Raw genomic sequence first — 18,043 nt, forward strand, 5'->3', positions numbered from 1 at the left:
CACACACACACACACACACACACACACACACACACACACACACACACGCGCGCCCAACAAATGGAAAAACAGAACTAGATTTAGAGATGGTGGTCCTGTGTTTGAATTTTGGCTTTTATGCTTAGTACCTAAGTGACCCTCTTCAGGTCTCAGTTTCCTCCTCTGATAAATAAGGCATTTGTCCCAGATGAGCACTAAATGTCCACCACACTCATTTACCAGTATCCTTTTCCCAATCATTATTCCTTGGGTAGGGGTGGGAGCTGGGGGTGGGGAGCACTCTGTGTGACCCTAAACAGCCTTATATCAGAGCCAGAATAGCTCATGCATAGAGTTTAGAAACAAAAGCATGTCTTCCTTTCTGTACACATGGATCAGGACTCACACTTGCCTGGCTAATCCTCAGGCAGGGCCTGGTTTTTTTTGCTGGGTTTGTAGAAGGATGAAACAAAAACATTCTGATCTGGGCACAGGCTTACCTGGCCCATCCCTCAGCTCTCAGAGGGACGCCTGGAGCCGCCATGATCCCTGATCCCACCCTAGCAACCACCTTCACCAGCAGGTGCAGAGTCCCGCTGTGGGTGGAGCAGGTGGCAGGCAGACGCGAGCAGGACCGTTGGGAACACCTGCCACCCAGAGTAAAGGTGGTCTGGAAAGGTCATCAGTGTCTCAGGTCCCCGCCCACCCACCTGGAGGTATGTGCAAGTAAACAGCAAATCCTCCCTATTCCTGTTCCTACAGTCACACCCCACCCCACCGAGGATATCATCTGTTCCCATAAACCTACCCTTCCTCCTGACTTCCCTGTTTCTGTCACAACACTGTTTTTCAGCTTACCCAGGTCTGAAAATCAGAGGTCAGCCTCAACTCTTCATCCCTACTCTCCATATCCAATTTGTTGCCAAGTCTTGTGGATTCAATCCCTCACAAGCTCTCTGGAAACTGTGTCCTTCTCTCTATCCACACACCACAACCACCCTCAGGACCTCATGGCTTCTCACCTGTGCTATCACTACAGAAGGCACCTCACTGGGACCCCTGCATCTTGTCTCTTCCCTCTCCAATCAATTCCTCACCCAGTTGCCAAATTGGTTATTTCTGAAACTCAGGTCTGATTGTGTCATTCCCTTGTTCAAGAAACCTCTTTATTGTTTCTTATTGTCTTTAAGGACAAAATACAAACTCCTCTGTCTAGAGGCACTGAAAGCCTTTCACTATCTATTAAAATCACCCCTCTCTCGTATTCACAATCTTTCTCTCACCTCTCTTTCCAGACTGATTACCCATGACTCCCATGTACTCTACAATCCAGCCAAAGGAGCCCTCTTACTGCTTCCTATCCATACTCCATCTCCTATCTCTGGGTCTTTTTTTGTATCAGCTGTCTGTGCCCTAAGCCTGGAATGCCCTCTCTCCTCATTTCTGCCTCTTGGAACCCCTCAAAGCCCAGCTCAAGTGACACCTTCAAGGGGCCTTTCCATATTCCCTGAAGTAATTAATGTTACCCCTTCACTAATCATTTTGGCGTAATAAATACAACTGCTTTGTATTTATTTTTAGAGACCAATCTGTATACAAGTAGTTTATCCCCAACAGAATATAAAATCCTTGAGAGTAGAGACTTCCAGTTTTGTCTTTACATTCCCAGAATGTAGCAAAGTGCCTGGCACACAGAAAGCACTTAATAAATTCTTCTTAATGTGAATTGAAGTGGATTGAGGCAAGGTGATTTCCAACCCCTCAGATAATGTCAGGATTTGTTCTAGCTTAGGACAGCAAGATGACTGACCCCCCCAGGGGCTGTGTCAACTCAATTCTGTTCAACATTCATTAAGCCCTTACTGTATGCAACGCTCCTGGTTAGTACACAAAAACACACTGAAGCCTGGATTGTAATAAGATGTAGAAACGTGCACAAATCATTGTGAAATGAGGTAGAAGCAGATGAAGTCTGATGGAGAAGGCTTCATGGGGGAGCCAGCTGGCACCAGGATCTGTCCTGGAAGGAGGAGAATGCTTTTAATAGATGGGGCATCCAGGCCTGTGGGATGGTCATAGAAGAGGACAAAGATGCAGAATGTTGTACTGGACAAAACAGTGGATGTAGAGTCAGGAAAGCTGGGCTTGGATCCCAGCTCCAATACTTCCAAGCTGTGTGACACTCTCTGGGCCTCAGTTTCCTCATCTGTAAAATGAGAAAACTGGACTAGATGACCTCTGAGACCCTTCCAACTCTAAATCAGAAGAAAGCAAGCAGTCCAAGCAAGATAAGAAAGATGGTGGGACCCTCTGCCCAGGGCCTCAGGGCCAAATCTCAAAGGACAACTTGAGACCTTTGCTCCAGTTAGGCTGGTCCCAGAAATAGGGGGAGCCAGGCACGAAGAGATTCATGACTCTCTCCTCTGCCTTGCTGGGGGTTTGTTCTTGGTTTTCTTTCCTCTACTGTAAATTTAAAAAATTTTATTTTTATCTAAACTTCACAAACACCCCATTTCCATACACATTGTAGAACAGAAGGAGGGGGATGTACAAGAAACTGCAAATCTCCATTATGTACAGCTTGCTTTTATTTTTAACTATATAATACATTTAACATGCAACTCTCAAAGCTGTCCTGCTTATCTGTGATTCCTTCTCACCTTCCAATTGCCTTCTTTTTTGAGAGGGGAAGGGAAAAGGAGAGACCTTATCCCTATCCCTTCCTCTCTTTCCCAAATTGAAAAAAAAAAGAAGAAAAACAAAGTAACAAATATGCAGAGTCAAGACAAACAGATTCCCCCATTGGCCATTCCCAAAAATGTATGTCTTACTCTGCATCTGGAATGCATCACCTCTCTGTCAGGAAGCGAGAACCTGTTGGAGGTTTGCGGCCAACCAACCAGCATTTATCAAGTGCTTTGCCAGGTACTGTGCTAAGAGGTGGGGATACAAAGAAAAGCAAAAAAACAAAACAAAACAGTCCCTGTTCTCAAGGAGCTCACAGACTAATGGGTGAAAGGCTAATGGTTAAAGAGGTTACACTAATGCCTTCCTGAAAGGGATGTCTAAGCTGGCTTGTCCTGCAGTCATCTGGGGGGGGGGGCGGAGTGATTTGAGGCTCTCCCTGTCATCTGAAGGTTAATCTCCAGGCAGAGATGGGGGAGAGGGATTCCTGAACCCCTTCTATGACCTGTGAGATGTGTGCACTAAGCTGCTGGCCAAGTGGCAACAATCCAAGTATCCAAGGTGCATTTATTAAACAATTCAGATACAATGTACTGCACCAGGAGTGGATAACAGTAAGAGCTGATGTTTACTTTAAGGTTCATTGTGGCATTGTAGATAGAGAGCCAACCTTAAAGGCAGGAAAGACCAGACATTCAGTCCTGCCTCTGACACATACTGGCTGTGTGACCTTGGGCAAGTCACCTTAATATCTCAGCGTCCCAGGCAACTCTAAAATTATTAAACTACAGAAGAGTTGCCCTTTGGTACGGGGAATTTCCTAACCATTCCCTATTATGATCTCCATATATTAACATAATACATTGATATTATATAATACTATATATTATGGTATGTTATAATATGTATATTATGGTCCAGATTTTTAAAAAAAAGGTTTCCAAAGGGATTTACATGCATTGTCTCATTAAGGGGCAGCTCTTAAGACTGTAAGTTGCAGAGATGTGATGATTTACAACGGAAGAGGAACTTCCTCACCAGCGAAATCATAAGACAGAGGTTTTTTACTTTTTTTTTAAAAGGTTAATTTGGTACCATAAATATTATTGTTGTTTGTTGTAATTTTCATTATTCCTATTTCACAGATGTGGAAACTAGAAAAGCAAAATACTAAATAATTTTTTTAAAAAAGATCTGGAAATTAGATTTAGAGTAGGGAAATGACATTGTGCCCATGGTCACATACTGTTCTTAAGTGTGCAGGGTGGGATTTAAACCTGGGTCCCTGCTGACTTCCAGGTAAGCACTGGCCTCCGCTCTATACCATGCCACCTCACAAATCAAGCTGATCTTTTTCTCAATCCAGCTGAACAAACATTTATTAAGTTCCTCTTTTGCATAAACCTCTGAATTTTCTCCAACTATGAAATGGGAGCCCAAAGCCTATCCCGAGTCATTCCCCACTTCTTGTGGTTGGTCTGCCCGAGTTGGGAAGGAGTCTGTATGACTGGCAGGGTCAACAGAAGACAGTGACAGGTGCTAGGCATGTGATTGTGGGCAAGTCACTTTAACCTTGGTGAGCCTCAGTTTCTCTATCTGCAAAGAGGCAAGATCCCAGCTCAGTCCCTTTCTGAGATGCCAGATAAAGACCATGAGATACAAATGGGAAAAGAGGCATTTCCTTTAAAATGCAAGTTGACCCCTTCCTCCCCCACCCCAGTTTTCTCACTTCATCTCTGCCTCCACACGGCAGAATGAAGGGGGAAGGATGAGACTAGAGGGGAAAATCTCTGAGCACCTTTCTGGCTCCAACATTTTTTGAGTCTGAGTTACGAAGTCTTCCTGAGGGGCAGGACAAGAGTGTCTCGGGCAAGGAGAAAGGAATCAGCATTAATTAATACAATGGCCACTACGTACCAGGCAGCGTGCTAAACACTTTCCAAATATTATCTCATTTGATCCTCACAACACCCCTGAGAGGGAGGTGCTATTATTACCTCCTTTTTACAGTTGAGGAAACTGAGGCAGACACAGGTTGCCCAGGGTCATACAGCTAGTAAATGACTGAGGGCAGATTGGAACTCAGGTCTTCCTGACTCCAGGCTGGGTACTCTATCCACTGGGCCACCTAGCTAGGGACTGTGCTGGTGGAATTCCAGCACCTCGTGGAAATGAAACAGCAGCTTATCCATGAATACCTAGAGCAGAACACATGAACAGCACATACATGCATATGTATGCAGGTATATACCCTTGTATAACAAACATGGCTACACACAATGGCTCTTTTTAAACCTCAAAGAACCAGATAAATGACAAAGGCCTATGAGTCAGTCCCCTGCTGTGGCTCTTTATGACTTACTTCTAGTACCAAATGCAAATTCCTTTATTTGGCATTTAAAGTCCTTCAGAGCCGGTACAACTCACCTTTCCAGCCTTATGACACATTACTCCCCTGCGAGCATGCTAAGGTCCAGCCAAACTGGCCTTCTTGCTATAGCCCTCACACACAAAGAAGGAGGGAAACAAACACTTATTAAATGCCTACCATGTGCCAGGCACTGTGCTATATCATCTCATTGGATCCTCACAGTAACCCTGGGAAGTAGGTAGTTGCTATTATCATACCCATTTTACAGTTGAGGAAACTAAGGCAGACAGAAGTTAAGTGACTTGCCCTGAGTCACACAGCTAGTAAGTGTCTGAGATTGCATTTGAACTCAGTACCCCATCCACTGCATCACTTAGTTGCCTCTACACTCCATCATCTACCTCCCACATCCATGCTTTGTACACATTGTATTCCATGCCTAGAATGAACTCCCATCAACTCTAGAATCCCTAACTTGCTTTACAGCTTAGCTCTGCATAAAGACTTTTCTGACTCCCCCTCTGCCCTCTGGCTACTGTTTCCTCTTCCCTAGAGTAGCCTTGTATTTATTTTGTGTCTAATTATTTATGTACATATATGTTATTACTTATGTAAATCTAAATGTTATATGTGTATTTATCTATGTTGTCTCCTAAATTAGAATGTAAGCTCCTTGAGGGCAGTTTCATTTCATTTCATTTTTTCACTTGATATTCCCAGCACCTAACAGCATGTGCTTAATAAATGTTTCTTGAATGATATAAACCACATCCTGGCACCTGAGTAGGGGAGTGTGTGTGTGTAGCCAGCTTCGTTCCCCTCTCCAGGATACACCTGTAGTCTAAGGGCCCCTTCCCAATGCCCTGAAGAGAAGAAATAACTGGTTTCCTCAAACCATTCCTTATGTGCTAGGACACACCTGCTAGCTGGTGATCCCTTCCTGTCCCGTTCTCTGGCCAGAGCATCTGCCTACACAGCTGTAATTGTGTCTTCCTGTTACAGATGGGGAAAGAGAATCAACCTTCTTTTCCATGAGACCCACTTCAACATGGGAGCCAACATTATTTCCTGGGATCATATATGAATTCATATGAAACCATCAATGCTAGTCTGTGTCACCGGAATCTTCCTGAGTTCAAATCCAGCCTCAGACACGTATTAGCTGTGTGACCGTGGGCAAGTCACTTAACCCTGTTGGTTTTAGTTTCCTCATTTGGAAAATGAGCTGGAGAATGAAATGGCAAACCACTCCAGTATCTTTGCCAAGAAAACCCCAAGTGGGGTCACAAAGAGTCGAATACCACTAAAAAATGACTGAACAACAGGTATATTAACAGTTCAGAGGAGGAAGAGGACAGTGGGGAGACGGCAGCAGTGCATTATGGTCCAGCAGAAAGAGAACAGACTGTAGAGTCAGAGAACTTGGTTCAAGTCTCACACAACACCTTGAGCAAGAAACAATCTCCCTGGGCCTCAGTTTCTTCATCTGAAAATGAAGGGGATTGGATTAGGTGGTCTCTGAGCCTCTGAGGTCCTTCCCAGTCTGAGGTGAAGGATTTAGAAACCAGAAAGTCAGGACCTGATGAGACCTCAGGCATCATCTAATCCAGCCCTCTCATTCTGCAAGTAACAAAACTGAGAGGGGGTGTGAGAGAAGTGCTTTTCTTGAGGCCATACAACTATTTAGTGACCGTGGTGAGACAAGAATGGAAAAGGATCTAGGTGGGCAGAGACGAAGGGAGAGGCCATTCTAGCGGAAGGGAACAACGTCTCTGCCAGGACCGGGGATGGAGGGTTTGTATTAGGTGGCAGTGGGAAACAAGGCTGGGGTTAAACTGGGGTCAAAGTGTACAGAGCTTTGAATGACAAACATACAAGTTGGGATTTGATCAATGATAATAATAAAAAAAAAATCCCATCCATGATTCATATTTATATTGCACTTCAAAATTCAAAGAGTATCTTTCTTACAATGGCACTGCTAGCTAGGCAGGCCACATATTGCCCTCATTTACCAGAGGAAGAAACTGAGGCCAGAGGGGTTAAGTAACTTACTCATAGTCACACAGCCAATTAAGAGACAGAGCTGGGATTCAAATGCAGGTCTTCTGACTCTAAGTCTAGTACTCTTTCCACTTGATCACATTAATTATAATCATTCATTCAAAGAGCATTCATAAGGTACCTATGTGCCAAGCATGGTCCTAGGCACTTGTGATACAAAGACAAAAAAAAAAAAAAAGGAACAATCCTACCTTCAAGAATCTTACATTCTGAATTTTTTTGGGGGGGGAGGAGGGGAGAGAAGAATACAACACACATACTGATATGCAAATACAAAATATATACATTCAGAGTAAATACAAAATAATTTGGGGGGAAGCATCAATAAATGGGAATTAGGAAAGGCTTCAAATAAGAACTGAGCTTTGCAGGTATCTGAGCATCCGAGTAACTTTCAGAAAATATGTACAAAAGGGATTTGGAAGAGCAAGGGCTCCTGGCATAGGCTGGGGAAGACACAGGATGCTGGTTGGGAGGTTGGGGCAGTGGTGATGGGGGACTGGATGGGGAAGTGAGGGGCTGGAGAGGAAGGTATGACTCCAAGGTATATTTCTGAAGGAAAAAAATGACAGGACTTGGCAATCAATTGGATGTGAAGCGTGAAGGAGAGAGAAGAGGCAAAGAGGACAGAGGCTGGGAGGATGATGGTGCTTTTGTGAGAAATGTCAGAGCCAGGGAAAGCACACAGGAAACCTTAAAGCATCAGGGCAGAGACGTACATCCACAGCGCTAGATCCAAACATAAAGTCACCCAGCCATGCCCACACACAGCCCTGGACACATTCCCACCCCCCCACTGGCCCTGCACTGGCCGGGCGTGATGCTTTAATGCTTGGCCTCTATCTGGGACTGCTCTTCAACAGGAGACAGAAGAGTTGATGGGGGTCAGGTTGGGGAGCCCCTCTTGTTCTCCGGGCCAGTACACAGGGAGGGGCCTGGAGCCCTCTTTTCCCTACATAGGAAGTGTGTGTGTGTGTGTGTGTATGTATGTATGTATGTATATATGTATGTGTGTGTGTGTGAGAGAGAGAGAGACAGACAGACAGACAGACAGACAGACAGACAGAACAAGGAGCTCAATAGACTTTGTGCCTAACTCATCTCCTTCAGGGCAGGCAGATGTACTCTGTGACAAAGAATACTCAATTTTGAACTGGAAGACTGAGGGGTCAGTCCCAGGTTCTTCCACTTACTAGCAATAGGATTCTGGGTAAGTCACTTAGCACTGACTGAGCCTCAGTTTCCTTATTTATAAAATGGGGATAATAACACTCACACTCCCTACTTCATGAAGCTGTTGTGAGGAAAGCCATTTGCAAACCAAAAAGCCACAGAAATAGGACCTGTTATGAGATCCATCCTAGCTGAACCCCTAGTTCCCCCTAGCTCCTCAAATGCCCCCATCTCCCTACACGTGGAGAAATGAGGCTGGGGGAGGAAATGAGGGAAGGAATAGGGCTGATGAATGCCCTCTAGAAATGACCATATTTTCCAATGAGATGCAGGAGGGAGGGAGGGAGGAAAGGAGGGGGGGGAGAGAGAAAGAAAGAGAAAGAGAGAGAGAGAGAGACAGAGACAGAGAGAGAGAGAGAGAGGGAGAGAGAGAGAGAGGTCTGTGTAAAAGGTTTACATGGAAGAAAACAGAAATGACAATGTGCTTGATAGAGAATGATGGGTGTGTAAAAGAAAGAAAAACAGATGACAACGGGGTATATGTGTAAGAGATGGGTGTGTGTGAGAGAGAACTAGACAAACGGGAGGGTGTATGTGTAAAGAAGGATAGGGACATAGAAAGAGAAGCAGATATGAGGGTGTGCGAGACAGGGATGGACGGGTGTAAGTGTGAGATGGGTGTGGGTATTTGTGAGATGGAAGGTTATAGGAGAGGGGTGTGAGTGATAGAAATTAGTATGTGAGAGAAGGAGGAGGGCTGGGGTCAGGGCTGGGTCAGGCCTGGGGGGGTCGGGGGTGGAGCTATGGTCTCAAATGAAGTGGCATCAAACACTGAGCGGGGCCTCCCAGCTCCCCCTGCCGACAAAGATACCCACATGGAGCTGCATCCTTCACTGAGATCAGGGCTGAGATGCTAGGGGTCACTCCTGGGCCACCCAGACTCTTCTTACCTGTGCTACCCACACACAACTGAGCACCCTGAGTGTTTGGGGAAAGGCCTTTAGAGCACCCACCTTTTCTCCTTTCTCCTCCTCTCCCCTTCCCTCCCCTTGGACTGAGAGGCAGACACATTGTCTGACAGGGGTGGGGCCAGGGCTACCCCTAGACACACACATACACATGCTGGGCACCATGCTCACCTAGAGCACTGCAGGCAACCACTGGCCACTGCCCAACAGGTGCCTGCTCTGCTACCCTGCTCTCCCCTACTGCCTCTTAGTTTACCTCCTTACAAAGCTCAGTTCTCTTTCCACTCCCCCCAGGAATCTGCCAGCCACTGGTACTAACCCTCCCCGCAACCCTCCGCAAGGCTGTGCAGTCCTGACTCACTGACAGCCCCCACCATGTTCATCTGTGCAACACACAAACACATAGCCCTCACACATGTGATACAAATTGCAAACACATGTAGCCATCTGAGCAACATACAAACACTCCCACAGTTTATCCATACAACATATAAACACATGTGCACTCACACAGATGTTATATGCCCAACACACATCCATCTGTGCAACATATGAACACATAATCACCTGTCACACAAGGCCACCCATGCAAAAGGCATTTACTATACACATGACCATCCATGCAACATTCACCAGCACATACATGACAATCCATACAACACAAATACACATCCATCCACCACACACATGACCATCTATGCAACAGGGAAACAGTTCATTCCTCAACTCATTCATGTAACATGTATATCATCACAATGCCATCTATGTAACCTGCAAACATCCCTCCAATACATGTTCATTTGTGTAACATATGACGACATAACATCAGATGGGAGAGTAAGGACAGAAGGGATAACTTAAATGTAAAGGGTAGAGAAGGATGAGAATGAAGCAGAAGGGGTCTTAGGGATGTTGAGGGGCAGGATGGAGTAGTAAGGAAGCAAAAGGAGGATGAATGAAAAGGGGCAGGGGAATAGGAAGGATAGAAGTGGGGTAGAAGAAAGGCTAGAGGGAACATGAAAAGAGACAGGAGGGAGTGGGGGTGATGGAGAAGTGGGAAATTGGGGTAGGGGACTGGAGTAGTACTTGGGGAAAGGAGGGGACAATAGAAGGATTGGAATGACTGGGAGGGAGAAAGGCCCAGCGGGAGGCACTGCTCCCTAGAGAGACCATTTAAGGAAATGGGCATCAGCATCAATCAGGCAGCACTTCCCCCCAAGGAGCTCTAACCCGCAGACTCTCCCAATAAATCCTGCAGCACAAGGCCTCTGGCCCCTTGAGTTAGCCCTGTGACTTGACTGACCCCTATGGCTAAGACCACCTCTACAACTTCCTTCAATCAAACAGTGACTAGCTGTCCCTCCAGTGCCCCAAGCCAGGCTCTGAGATGCCCTGCCCTCTACCTGGAACAAGGAATTCTAGGGGAAAAGGGAATGGAGCTTGGGGGAGCTTACAGCAGTATCCCTGGAGACTGCAGGTGCCCTGGGCAGGTAGCCATACCATCTCCTGGGGTTCAAACCAGCCACTTACTGCCCCTAAGGGCAGAGGAAGAAAGAACCAGGATGGGCAGGGCAGAGAGAAGGTAGGGGCTCTGATCAAGAAGGACGAAAGATGGAGAGATGGAGAGAGGGGACGGATGGAGAGAAGACAAGGGGCAGGCAGGGGCTCCACTCAACTCATAGCTAATGAAGGAGAAAAAAAATGTTTTCCTGTGGAATCCCTGGAGGGCACTGCTACTGTGTCCATATGGAAGCCTATCTTAGGTATGCATGGGGCTTGTCCGACCTGCACTGGAGGTGGGCAGGCAGTCAGGCTGGCCGGCCAGATGTGTGTAGATCCCTGTGTGCCCTAAGCCCATCACAGAGCAGGCTGGTGCATGGAGCATCCTTGTGGAGAGGGGGCCCGAATGGTGGAACAGATGGGATTCGGGCAGGAGAGGGGATGCTATAGTTTTAGTAGGGGACACACACTAGGGACAGGTCTATTGATTTCACATACTACTGAGCGCCAAACCAGGGCACAGAGTCCTCCCTTCTGTCCTCCTCCGCGGCCCCCACCCCCCACTCCCACCCCCACAGTGGCCTTCGAGTCCCAGCACACCAGCTTGCAAAGTTCACTCGCCCAGGGCTTCACCAAGATCGCCCGCTTTAGGGCATCTATCTTACCCCCACACACACCCCTCCCAGGTGCTCGGAAAGGCTTCGCAGGACCCAGAATTAGGCGGCGGGGTGGGAGGGGGTCTGGTGAGCGGAGAAGGTGGTGGTGGGGATGGCAGAAGGGCAGGATAGTAGTGACAGGGGCGCCAGTGGGGAAGAGGAAGGGGCCCGGGAAGGTGGGCGTAGAACAGCGGGGAGCCGCATCCCGGCCCGCAAAGTTTGGCCTCGGGGGCCCCGGGCCATGCGGGGCGGACTCTCCCCGAGGGGCGCGCGCCTAGACCCCGCACCCCCAGCCCCGGACCCACGGAGCCCGGGCCGCGCACGCGCCGCGTGACTCACCCGAGGCGCGGAGTCGGACGGCGAAGACTAGGGCCAGGAGCGCGGGCCACAGGCCCCGCGGGGAGCAGCCCATGGCCAGGCGCGGGAGGAGGATGCGGGCAGGAGGATGCGGGCAAAAGGGTGCGGGCGCCCCGAGCCCAGAGCCCCGCGCCGCTCAGCGCCTCAGCCCCGTGCCCCGGCCCGGGCCGGCCCCGGTGTCCATGCCCCGGGGGCCGCTGCCCTCCCCGGGGCGGGCCGGCTGCATAGACGCCACTCCCCGGCCGCGCCGGCCCGCGCGTGGCTTCCCTGGGCGCCGGGTCCGCGGCAATGCAGGCGGAGCGCAGGGAGCGGAGCCGCGCGGAGCCGCAGCCAGGGAGCGGAGCTGGGGGGGGGCGGGGGCGGGGGCGGGGGGGCGCCGCAAAACCCGGACTGGAGCCCGCGGACCGGAGCGGCGACGGCGCCCGCGCCCGAGAAGGCGGGGAGGAGGGGCCGCGCTGCGCTGCGCTGCTGAGAGCCCTGGCCGGCCCCAGCTCTGGGGATCCCTCACAGGGCAGGGAGGGGAGGCCCTCCTCCTTCTCCTCCTCCTCCTCGTAGATGCCCCCGGGGGAGGGGGCAGAAACCTGGGCTGGATCTCGCACCCCTGGAATGATAGTGGAATCAGAGCAATGTAGTGCTGGCAACTGACCGAGGCATCATCTGGTCCTCTCTAGTTTTACAGATGAGGAAACTGAGGAGCGGAATCACGGAATGTTGGGTGAACCCTTAGAGGTCATTTAGTCCAGTTCCTTACATAGATGGAGATGAGGGGGAGGGGAAGGAAAGGGGAAGAACAGTTTGTCCAAGGTCGCACAACTAAAAAGTATCAGGAGCCCTCTGCCAGAGCCCAGCTGGTCTTCTGAGCCCAGGACATCGCACAGGTATTCGAGGGGTCGGGGACCAGGCTATATACACGCAAATACCCCCACAGGCTTCTGTGTTCGAGGGAACACGCCGTCACACCCATTCATGCACATGCAACAAAGGGGTGTCTCCCTAATCCCCCCTCCCCCTCACACCACTGGGATGTGGCTTCTTTGAGGTCCCTCTACACTTTCCCCACTCCTTTACAGATGAAATCAGTTGGTCTTTCTAGGGAAGCACACATAAAAAAGTAGAGTGAGGGGAAGATGTGAAAGATGGAGAGGCATCCTTGCCACCGAGTCTTGCAGAAAGGGGATGGTGGTCATTTGGAGGTGAGTCCCTTCCCAACTACCGGCATTGGGAGATTTCCCCTTCCACCCTACTCCCCAACCTGGCCACTGTCCTTCCCATGACCCACTTGGAGATAAATGGGGGTCTTTGGAGTAAAGGAATAAGTCACAAGATTTTAGAGCCAAAAGGGACCTCGGATCATCTTAATCCAGCCCATTTATTTTATAGAGAATAAATCTGAGGACCAGAGAAGTCTAGTGATTTGCTCAAACTCACAGAGCTTTATATTGCAAAGCCAGGATTTAAGCCCAGGTTTCCTGACCTCAAGTCCAGAGAAGATTGAGAAAGCCTGTCTACAACTGGCAGAACAAAGGAGAGGGAAGGGTTAGTATCTAGCATGTTCTGTCTTCGATTCAATTTTTTAAATCTGTATTGACCACCTTCTGTGTGCAAGTTCTGGTGCTGGGAGAGATGCAAAGGAGGAACAAGGCGTAAATCCTGCCTTTATGGGGCAAAAAAAAAATGTACTAACATAAGGGAGACAAGATGTATACACAGATAATTGTAATGCAAGTTATGATAGTCACAGAGAAGTCCTAAAAGAACGTAGATAATATTAGAGGAGAGAGAGAGAGGTAGAGAGAGACAGAGACAGACAGAGACAAAGAGAGACAGAGACAGAGAGAGATATCCCTTATAGCAAGGGAATCAAGGAAGGCTTCATGGAGGAGGTGCCACTTGAGCTTTGAAGGTGGAGAAGTTGGAGATGTGTGGGGATGTCCTTCCAATCTGGAACAGGGAGGATTCCAAATCAGGGAGTTCATGTGGGGAAGTGTGAATGTGATGAGGGAGATTGAAATTAGTTGTGGGAGGGCCAGGATAAACAATTAAGTAGCAGTGAGCTACTGAAGGTTTCTAATCTAGGGAATGACTGATCAGAACTGTGTATTAGGAAAATGAATCTGATAGCCCAAGTAGGATAGATTGGAGGAATCACAGAAACATAAGGTTGAAAAGGACCTGAGATATCATCTATTCCAAATCCTTCATTTTATAGATAAGGAAATTGAGGCCCAGAGAGGTTTACTCATTTAATGACTTGCCCACCTCTTTAGACCCCAAATCCAGCACTCTTTCTACTGCAGGATGGAGAGAATTTGGAAGCAAGGAGACCAAATAGGAGTGTATTATAGTAGGCTAGCCAAAAGGTGATAATGACCCCGAACAAGGGTGGGAGAGATACTGAAAAACCAGAATGAGTAGAACTAGAACTGGTCAGATGTCGGGGAGAGGGGGAGGCAGTGAGAAGATGACCCTGACATCCTCTTTCCTTCCTTTGCTAGTCTGGGTCAAACCCATGCCCCCTCCACCCTTCTGCCTGCCCAGCTTGTAGGTTTCTGGAAGGCTTTGGAGGAAAGAGGACTGAGCTCTAGGTAAGGCTAGTGCCAGTTGTAGGAGGAAGGGGCCTGGGGGAGGGGTTGAGGAAGAGAGGAACAGGGAGTTGATGTCTCATTTCACACCTGATCCCAGTCCTAAGCACAGGCTCTCTCAAGCAGATGTCCTCATACTGGGAACCCAAGACAGGATGATGGGTGAGAATGAGGATAATTGTAGTAACAATCATAACAATGAAAACTTCATATTTCTATAATGCTTTAAAATTTACAAAGCACTTTCCTCATAATAACCCATGAAGTAAATAGTATAAACACTACCATGCCCATTTACAGATAAGGAAGTTGAGTCTTAGGGAGGGAAAATTACTTGGCCAAGGTCACTCAGCTACTAAGTGGCAGAGTTAGGACTTTTCTGACCAAGTCAGGTGGTCTTACTACAACTTTGAAGAGATTGAAGAGAGATCTTGGTGAGTGGTCCTCCAGGGGGCACTGTCAGTCCCCTGCTGCATGCATGGAGAAAGGCTAACTATGTTCTCCATCTCTCATGCAGTCCTCGTGCTCGGCCTCCCAGTTTGATCAGGGATGCGGGCATCTTGGGCCTCCATCCTTCATTCATTCTGCAGTCTTTTTTGAGGACCTACTGTGGGCACACACCCCTCTACCAGGCAGAAAAGGGGTAAGAGCTGGCCGCTGCGCTCAGGAGCTCAGGCTAGTGAACCAGAATAGAAGCCCATGATGGTACAGGGCAGAGGGGTGAAAGGGGCCATAAGAAGGGATATAGACACAATTCCGAGGGAGTTCTCAGGAGGGAGAGATCACTTCTAGTTGGAGGAACTAGAATAGTTTCCTGGAGAAAGAGACATTTGAACTAGGTTTTGAAGGATGGATAGGGTTTCTATACAGGGAGGTAGGGTGTGACTTTGGGCAAATTATTTAACCTTTTGGGACCTTCAGATAGAGGGGCTTATCTCTACACAGCCTCAAATTCTCCTGCCTGTGGTTTCCATGGTCTGTCCCAGGCTCCAGAACTCTCATACAATAACAACAACAACAATAACAACACTTGCATAGCACCTACTACAAGTCAGGCGCTGTGCTAAGTATGTTACAGATGTTATTGCACTTAATCCTATAGCACTCTAACAGGTAGATATTATTATGATCCCAATTTTATAGTTGGGGAAATTGAGGCAAACAGAGGTCAAGTGCTTGCCCAAGGTCACATAGCTAGTAAATGTCTGAGGTGGGATTTAAACTCAGATCTTCCTGACTCCAGGTCCAATGCTCTATCCACTTCAAGGTTCTAGGATTTAGAGTGGGAAGCTACCTTAGAACATAGAATGTTCTAACAGAAGGGTAGAGCTAGAAAGGACTTCAAAGATAATCCAGTCTACCCACCTTATTTTACAGATGAGGAAACTGAGGTCCAAAGCATTTAAGATATATGCCTAGGGTCACACAACTAGTTAAGTAGCAAAGTGGACTACCCATCCAGGTCTCCTCACTTCAAATCTAGTGCTTTTCCTGGCACTGCAGACTTTCTCAGTGAGGGCCTCTCTACCTGTCCCTCTCAGTAAACACCCCACGTCCCTGCTATTGAGAGTCAGAAGACCTGGAGGAAGTAAGGAAGTGAAGGAAAGGCAGGGTCAGACAAGGTATAAGACAGGGAGAAAGTAGATTGGATTCAACTAGAAGCCAGAGGGAGACCCTTGCAGCTGACCTGATGAGCATTTTGCAGACTTAATTTCATTAGTCGCCCTGGGAGATAAACAATTAACGAGATGCTCTGATGCCTTTAAGAGTTTAAGAGAGTGAGAAAGAAATATTCCCCATCTTCCCACAAACAGCTCCTCCACCTTTTCTTACGTTTGCCTCCTTTTCCCTTATACTCTCATCTCTCCTCACTCTCCATGTCCCCCTCCCAGCCCCATTCTTCCTCAATCCTGATCTCTTCTAGCATATCCTCTTCTGCTCCCCCTAGCTCTAACTCCCCTCACAACCTGGATCTTTCTCCATTACCGTATCTCCTTAACTCCATCCTCCCCTCACCTCCTCCATCCATATTTCTGCTAACACTCCCTCCTTTCCTCTCACTCCTATTTCCCTTCACACTCCCCTTTCCCTCTACAACCCTATTCCCCCCGACACTCACCATCTCCCTCACCCCCCATCTTCCCTCTAACATTTCCTCTTCCCTAGCTCCCTTCATACCCCATATTTCCCCCATCACTATATCTCCTCATTCCTGTTTCTCCTTTTACTTTCTTTCTCCCCTCACACCCCCATTTCCTCCCAGTCCCCTTAACTTTCCTCCTACTCCCCATCTTCCCTCACACTCCTCCCATATCCTTTCACACTCTCCAGTCTCCCCTCAGACTACCCATATTTTCTCAGTTTCCCATCTCCTCTAATCCTTCTATCTTCTCTCACCTCCCATCCCTGACTCCCCTCACAGCCCATATTTCTACCCATGACCTCATCTGCTCACCTCCATCTGCCTCATACTCCCCCATCTCTTCTCATGTTCCTCCCATCCTCAGCTCCCTGAACACTCTCCCTCTCTACCCATAACCATCTCCTTTCACACTCCCATCTCCATGACTCTGTCTCCCTCATTCCTATGTTCCCTTACATTACCTCTTCCTTTCACATTTTCCCACATCTTTGAATTTCCCTTCTCACACTGGCCTCTCCCATGTTCTCTCCTACACTTTTAACCCCTCATACTGGCTGTCTCTATCCCTTCATGCTCCCCCATCTCATCTAGCTTCCCCCTTCCCACTTCTCTCTTCCTCTCATGCTTCTGTCTTCCATCACTTCCTATTTCTCTTCTCATTCTTACCTGCCCCTTTTTTCTCTTTCCTTCCCCCTGTTTCTATACACTTTCATTTCCTCTATAGAATCCTGGAATCACATAGTTAGGAGGAATCCATATGTTTAGTAGAATTTCCCTTTCAACATCCCCACAGCCTCTGGTCTAAAGATTCTCTAAGTGATGGGGATGGGGGTGGAGGGGGAGAGGGAGGGAAATAAGCATTTATTAAGCACCTACTATGTTCCAGGTACTATGTGCTAAGCAGTTTACAAATATCTCATTTGATCCTCCTACAACTCTGTTGGGTAGATGGTATTATTTCCCCCCCCCCCCATTTTACAGTTATGGAAACTGAGGCAGGCAGAAATTAATTGACTTGCAAAAATTGTTTTAACATGTAATTGGGGGAAAATAAAATATTATTTAAAAAAAGAAGTTAATTGACTTGTACAAGTTTACCCAGCTAATAAGTGTTTGAGGCAGAATTTGAACTCAGATCTTTCTGACTACAAGTTCAACCCTCTAGCTGCCTTCTGAGGCAGCTCATACCACTTTGAGATATCTTTAATTATTTTTTCCCTTACACAGAGCCCAGATCTTTTTCTCTGAAACTTTCTCCCAATGCTGCTAGTTCTCTTCTCTTGGACCCAGAAAAACAAGTCTAATCCCTCTTCTAGGCAACTGTCTTTCAAACATTCGCTGATAGTGATTATAGATCTGGAGGAAACCTTAGAGGCCAGAGAGTCTAACCCGTTCATTTTACAGTTGAGTAAACTGAGTCCTGAAATGTGAAGGCAACTCACCTGGTTGTCATTAGAGGCAAAATGTGAAGCCAGCCCCTCTTAACTCTGGAGCCAGTGGTCTTTGCGTTGTTCAGCTTAACCCAATAGGGCCTTGTTAGCCTTATTGAACTGCTATGGGATTTG

This window comes from Vombatus ursinus, unplaced genomic scaffold, assembly GCF_900497805.2.
Source record: "Vombatus ursinus unplaced genomic scaffold, bare-nosed wombat genome assembly UNPS02014785.1, whole genome shotgun sequence".
NCBI lineage: Eukaryota > Metazoa > Chordata > Mammalia > Diprotodontia > Vombatidae > Vombatus > Vombatus ursinus.